Genomic DNA, 6522 nt, shown 5'->3' on the forward strand with positions numbered 1-6522 from the left:
AACCACCGACTTTGGGATCAAGAAGCTAAGGCGGATTTTCTACACTACAACGTTTTTTTTCTTTAATGCCGGTCTTCGACACAACACAGAAACACAAAACAAACTTATTCACATGAGCAACTCGAGCGACAAGCCACCAACCTATATGAAGGCTGATGTCTCTCTAAAATTCCCTAAGCGTGGTCAAGGGTTCTATCCTTGACAGCCACTCAGGAGTGCATGCCTTGCGCTTCTGGACTTCAACGTACTGGGATATAGACTCACGAAAACATTGCCGCGTAGGGCGGGCGTCCACATCACCGTGGAGCCAGGCCATGCGCGAGCGCGATATGCTATGCAAGGCCACCAACATAACGAGGTCCAAGGGCGCCCCCTCCTCGTTTTCCACCGCTAGATAGCGTATGCCATGGGGGCTGAGCGGGAAATATTTATGAAGGGTCCTCTGGAGGACATCCCACAAAAATACCGCAGCCCAACAATGCAGAAAAACGTGCTCTATCGTTTCTGGTTGTTTACAAATTGAACACTGAGTTCCCCATGGCACAGATATCCCTCTATCCTGCATCCAGGTTCCAACAGACAAGGTGCATGTGTGTAATTTGAAGAAAAAGGTTTTCCCACCAGGGTGAACCTCCATTCTTTTGACGCGCTTTAGCACATTTTGGCCTGGCCCAGCACGGTAATTATATCTATACATAAGTACAGGGAAAACAACATCGCAAATGTCCTTATACAGTTTTTTGCGTGTCCCAGAGGACAGGTACTCGCCAGAAAATCATGCGAATAGAAAACGGGCCGTCATAACTATTTCCTTAAAATACCCATACACGCCACCTGGCATGCACCATGTTGATACTACATATTCCGGCATAGCACGCGCCAGCCGTACTTGCATGACACTCTGCAAGAACGGGCCACGAACATCTCGCCAAAACAAAAACCGGTTTACCAGCTGTCGCACATAAAGGTGCGCCAGCCCCAAGCCACCATCTCGGACTCGCCGAAACAGGTTTGTTCTGCTGCACCTCTCCCATGTTGAGCCCCAAACGAACACCGCGAATACCCGGTGAAGCCTATGGACGTTGATTCGCGAACAATGTAGTACCTGCATGATATACCAAATCTTCGTTACAAAGAATAATTTATATGCCGTGGCCCTTGCAAAAATTGACAACCTTGCCCCCTTCCATTTCTCGGCCGTCTCCCTCACCGCCTGTGTCTGGCTACGCCAGTATGGTTCACTATCCCTGTAATATTCCAGTTCAACGCCCAAGTACTTCACTGGAGTGGTGACCCAACTAATATTAGCGAAGGTTGGCGCTGTTGATGACCATTCCCCATGCCAAAATCCTAGGCACCTTGCCCAGTTCACAAAACTACCCGTCACCATGCCAAACTTTTTGACAGTGTCAACTACCAACTGAACGCTTTCTTCGTTCATACAAAAAACGGCCACGTCGTCTGCGTAAGCCAAAAGTTTAACTTCCGACTCATGCAGTCGGAAACCTTCGATGGCATTATTTCTGGTTATACTCATACACAGGGCTTCGATGTATATGCAAAACAATAAGGGGCTGAGGGGGCAGCCCTGGCGCACCGAACGCTGCACTTCAATTGGGGCTCCCAACTTTTTGTTCACGATCAGCCGCGTAGTGCAATTGCGGTACGCCAGGGCGACTCCCTCTTTAATCACAAACCCAACGTTCACATGGTCCAAAATACAAAACAATATCTCATGTGACACACAATCAAACGCTTTTTCCAAGTCAATCTTCAGGACTGCCACTCCCGTGTGCAGGGCGTCACAGCACTCGAGGACACACCTTGCTTTATGGATATTTGTAAAAATATTGCGACCCTTAATTCCGCACGTCTGATGTGGCCCTACTATTTGTTGGACAACACTTTGAAGCCTTTGTGCCAGAACTTTCATAAAGATTTTGTAGTCGACGTTTGTTAATGATATTGGCCGGTACGACTTGACAAATTTAAGTTTCTCCGCTTTATCTGTCTTAGGAATGAGGACTGTGTGGGACGTGGAATATGACGTTTGTTAGAAAGAAAACTGCCGAACTAGAAGGAACATATAGTGACATCGGGGCGCTGAGGGAGTTAAGCAAGCAAGAGATAAAAATAAAAGCCATACAACGGTGTAGCTGTATTAAATATGAAGAAACCAAAAAGGAAAGAATGCTTAGAAACAACCTACAAAAATTAACGTTAGAGGAGGGCAGAATGCCCGGGGTGTTTAAGGACGACATTGCACAGATAAAGCATAAGCTTGAACTTATTGACGAAGAACGCTATCGCGGTGCCCTAGTACGCGCGAGAGCAGAGCAATGTGCAGTAGGTGAGGCGCCCACAAAGCGTGCGCTCGGAATAGAAAAAGCCCATGCACGACGCAATCAGATCAAGGAGATAACTTACATGGGTAAAGTAACGAGTGAAAAAAGCCAAATCGATAACACTTTTTATGAGTATTACCAGAGTCTTTCAATGTTTTTTTTAAGGCGGTGGACGCAGAAAGCTTCAAGCGGGATTTTATAGACGGGCTGCCTCGTTTGGAAGACGAAATGAAGGACTGGTTGAACGACCTATTTCGGAAGACGATGTGAAATGTGCTATTGAAAGCCTGAACCCGGGAAAGTCGGCGGGGCCGGATGGGTTAAGCGCTGCTTTTTATAAGATGTTTAAATACGAAATGGTACCTGTGATAACGAATATGTTTAATGCAGCGTATGATATTAAAACACTGCCCCCATCATATTCCACGTCCTCTACACTACAACGATGGACTGTTTCGGCGGTGCTAGCCCAGTGTTAAATGTTCGAATGTCATCGGACGGCCCTCTAGCCATGCCTGCAACGATCAGCTAGAGTGCCGTCGGACGGCACTCTAGACACTGTGGAATTTTAATGAGTAGCATTCTTTGCCGAGTACCCCCACAGTAAGGATCGTTTAACGCCCTGCATTTCCACAAAAATGCAGATATCGCGGTAGCTCCACCTGTAATCGCTATAGTGACGTAAATGGAGACAATCCGTCGAAGAAAATTTTGAAAAACTAAAAAATCAGACAATATAAAATTACTGAAAATGGCGAACCGTGTAACGCCCTGCATTTCCACAATAATGCAGATTTCGTGGAAGTTCCAAATGTAGTCGTCGTAATAACGCAAATGAAGATAATTGTCGGAACGAAATTTTGAAAAACTAAAAAATAAGAAAAATATTTAAAAGTAGGGAGAATGTCAAAACGTATACCGATGCCATTTCGACAATAATGCAGATTTCGGGAAAGTTCCATCGGTAATCGTTTTAGTAGCATAATTGGACATAATTGGTCGAACGAAATTCTGAAAAACTAGAAAATCAGACAATATAAAATTACGGAAAATGGCGAACCGTGTAACGCCGTGCATTAACACAATATTGTAGATTTCGCGAAAGTTCATAATACAATCGATGTAATAGCGTAAATAGAGAATATTCGTCGAACGAAATTTTTAAAATCTAAAAAAAAAAGAAAAATATTAAGAAAATACATAAAATGCAAAACGTATACCGCATGGCATTTCCACGATGATGCATATTTCGCGAAAGTTCCAAATGTAATCGTTGTAATAACGTAAACGGAGATAATTGGTCGAACAAAAATTTGAAAACCCCCCAAAAATAAAAATATAAAATATGGAAAATGGCGAGCCATGTAACACTGCATTTCCACAATAATAAAGATTTCACCTGCAATCGCTATAATAGCTTAATTGGAGATAATTGGTCGGACAGGAATTATGAAAAAAACAAAATTTGGATGGAGAAAAGTAACACTTAAGACAGGCGGCATAAGAATGCTACGCACTAGTAGATAGTTCTTTGAATTTCTGCAGAATTTTTTTTCACGTGGTGAGATCGAAGAGCACCTGAGGGACAATCAGAGGTACTTAATCCCAATTATTTCTGGTACCTTTCGTCGGCCGCCGCATCACCACAAATTATTCCCCAAAACATCACAATGTAACACGCTTTTTCTGCGCATTTGTGGCCCAGACAATCACCGCAAACGATATGTCGTGCGTAGTCGCCATAGTACAGGAACGTGGTGGAAGTAGTTATTTAGGAGCCTTCTTGCGGACGACAAGCGAGTGATGCATCTGCATTATAGCTTATTCGGTTGGCTGCTCCGTTCCACTGGCTCGGAGTCGCCAGATGCCAAGGCGGCTCGCAATCAGCGCGCGAGAGGCAGCGTACCAACCGAATGCATCGGTGATCTCGGAGCAGCTATGGCCCCTAAAATTGCTATACTCGGTTACAACTCAAGAACGGCACCACCTCATGTAGTGTATCACTCCGCCAAAGCGCCGGACCCGTGACGTCAGTGCGCGCGCGTTTTGAAAGGGGTTTGCTATGAATGCGTGATATCGTCTGCCTTGTCTCACGCAGTTTTTTTGTCGTCACTGGAGTTGTTTATAAGCATATCAAGTCCGAAAAATCACTGGAACGGCTCACGCCATGTTCAAAATATTCCCAGTAACGCCCTACTTGCGCCGCGCGGAGAAACATCCGGCTACGGTGATGAGGCACAGCGGCAACTTCCAGTGCCGTTCTTAAGTTGTAACCGAGTATAGGAGCAGTGCGTCTGTAGCGCCACCGTGCAGCCAGCGCGGGAAGCCGCCGGTCCGGCCCAACGTTACTAGACATATGGTCAGTTGTAAAACTCCCCATTCGTCCCATGCATTTTGAAAACGGCACCCTTTCTTGAACTTGTCACCGTTGGGTAAGCGTTGAGTAACGTTGGGTCCGGCCGTGGTAAACTGCGGCGTTTTGTGTCACGTGACCCGTCCTCCCGGCCAGATAGCGCCACGCTCTCACCTCGAAGTCAGAGCGGTCAGGAGCTCTCCGAGTCGGAGGCTGACGCTCCGAAAGAACCAACCGAAGGTAGTTCGAGCGCTCGAATTCTACCAACCGAAGGCACGGCCGCTTTTCAGAGCACTCCAGAGCGCTCGTAAACGCCCAACCGAATACGCCATTAGATTCTTTTGTCGACAGCGTCTATGGCTAAATATTACAGCGTGCGGGAGGTATGGGAATGGTAATGCGTCGGTTGACTCTATAATTGACCGCGGCGGTGTTTCCTATTGCCGCAATGCCGCTATATCTTGACGCCGACGAAGGGCGCTTTAATTGAAGCGGTACCACCCTAACCACCTGTCGACCGAAACTTAGTAATACACTGCACGATCCTCTTTGTCTTCTGATTGGGAAGCTATATCAAGGCGATAAATGGGTACCGGAAGTAAAATGCGCCAGTTATCAGGTTTCATTTCAGTAAGGAATAGCGCTACCCGCCTTCATTCACGCCAGTTTTTTTTATAACCAAATTTAATAGATTACTTAAGTCTCCGTGTTTACGCCTCTTCTGCTACCATCGCTGTACGCCTAAGTATATGAATGGAAGTAGTTCACTGCTATCATTTTATCGCACAATTTAAGACAACCGGTTCGATACTTGTGAAGGGATAGAGTACGGTCACCCTCCCTTAGACGAAAAAAAAGGAAGACGTGCCCCAACAGGGCGAGCGCTCGTGCACCCGCAGAATAAAAATTCACGCATCTCCTCGAAGGGAATCATGACGAGTGGGCGAAGCACTGGCGATCGTTCTTACCGTAAATCACCCGTGGCATTACGCACTCACGCATGTAAATGAGTGACAATGCGTGTGTGCAGTATATACAATTTCAATCCAATCCAATCGATGAAATTCAATTCAATCCAATCCAATCCAATCCAATGCTCCTCGCGCATGCGCAACTCTGTGCACACGGACGCCAAGCCCCGGACAAAGCTGCTTCGCCCATAAAAAGAAGCATCAAGGCGTTCGAAGCGGTCGCGTTGTGCCGTTTCACTACCTCCCCGTGATCGTCTCCAGCCACTCGAAAGGTTTGTGCCCACCGCAAGCTACATCACACGAGATCCCGTGTACCGCACTTCTCTCCGTCTTCAGGCACGCCCTAGAGGTCAGCCTTACGTGATTACACTTTGAGAAGCCCTTCGACAGTTACGAAGTGCTGGCAAGAGCCGGCTTGGCCATCTTTGCCCGCTACTCTCAATCCTGCTCTGCGACGGCCTGCTCCACTGCTATTCTCGACGTCTACGTTATTCGGCTCTGTGGCGTAGGCGTCCTCGGGCGTCTGCCAAATGGGCTACGGGCGGTCCAATAATTGCCGGAATTCGCTCGGTCTGCACTGCTCCAACGAAAGGCTCACACGGTGTGGCCTACCCGCCGTCCATACCCCCACCTTCCTGGTGGGTTGCTCAGAAACGAAGCTGAAAACGAGCAACCTGGGCTCTCTGGAGCATTCGCAATAGCACAAACAGGCCCTGTTGGCCTCCCTCTGTAACCAAATTCGCAGCTTCGAGCTGGAAAGCCGCTTTCTGCCCCGACCTGCGTTGCCCGAGCCGCCTGCGATCGACCGCACAAGCTCCACCGCCCCTGCGTCGCAACGTCGGCAAGTACAACG

Source organism: Haemaphysalis longicornis, unplaced genomic scaffold, assembly GCF_048455015.1.
Source record: "Haemaphysalis longicornis isolate Haplotype H1 unplaced genomic scaffold, Haemaphysalis longicornis Haplotype H1 scaffold_5, whole genome shotgun sequence".
In the NCBI taxonomy this organism is placed as follows: Eukaryota; Metazoa; Arthropoda; class Arachnida; order Ixodida; family Ixodidae; genus Haemaphysalis; species Haemaphysalis longicornis.